Raw genomic sequence first — 561 nt, 5'->3', positions numbered from 1 at the left:
ATTGATTTATTGCGCAGCCATATACCTGCTCACTAAGTGTGTGGCAGATCGGTAGTTTGAATTCTTGTTAAATTTTAATAAATAAGACATGACCGAAAACGCCAGTTAGTGTTTAGCTGTTGTCCTTAATAATTAAGGTTTTTTTTTTCATTTAAATATTAAAAATTTTATTTTTAGTAGCTATTTTATAATCCTTATTCTTTCTAAAATCCCAGTTTTAATAATTGTTATCAAGATTGTGTTTCGTTATTTGTCAAAGATGTACTAATTTGTTGGTATATATATTTTAAAGAGTTCATCAATATGTACTCAGTGTATATTTTCATTGAATGATAGTGAAGAGCAAAAGATTCGCTTTACATCTTTACCATCATGTTTCTCTATTTAAATTTGTAAGTTCTAAATTTACTTTTTACTACTTTACCAAAAGATAAACAAATTGTTCATTTATACCTGTATATATTTAAAACCATAGACACATTTATGGATAAAATCAAATTTATTTTCGCAAATTAAAAATATCCAAAAAATGTTAATTGAAAGAAATGAACAACATGTTTA

Source organism: Crassostrea angulata, unplaced genomic scaffold (assembly GCF_025612915.1).
Source record: "Crassostrea angulata isolate pt1a10 unplaced genomic scaffold, ASM2561291v2 HiC_scaffold_87, whole genome shotgun sequence".
Lineage (NCBI taxonomy): Eukaryota > Metazoa > Mollusca > Bivalvia > Ostreida > Ostreidae > Magallana > Magallana angulata.
Note: the sequence above shows the minus strand (reverse complement) of the source record.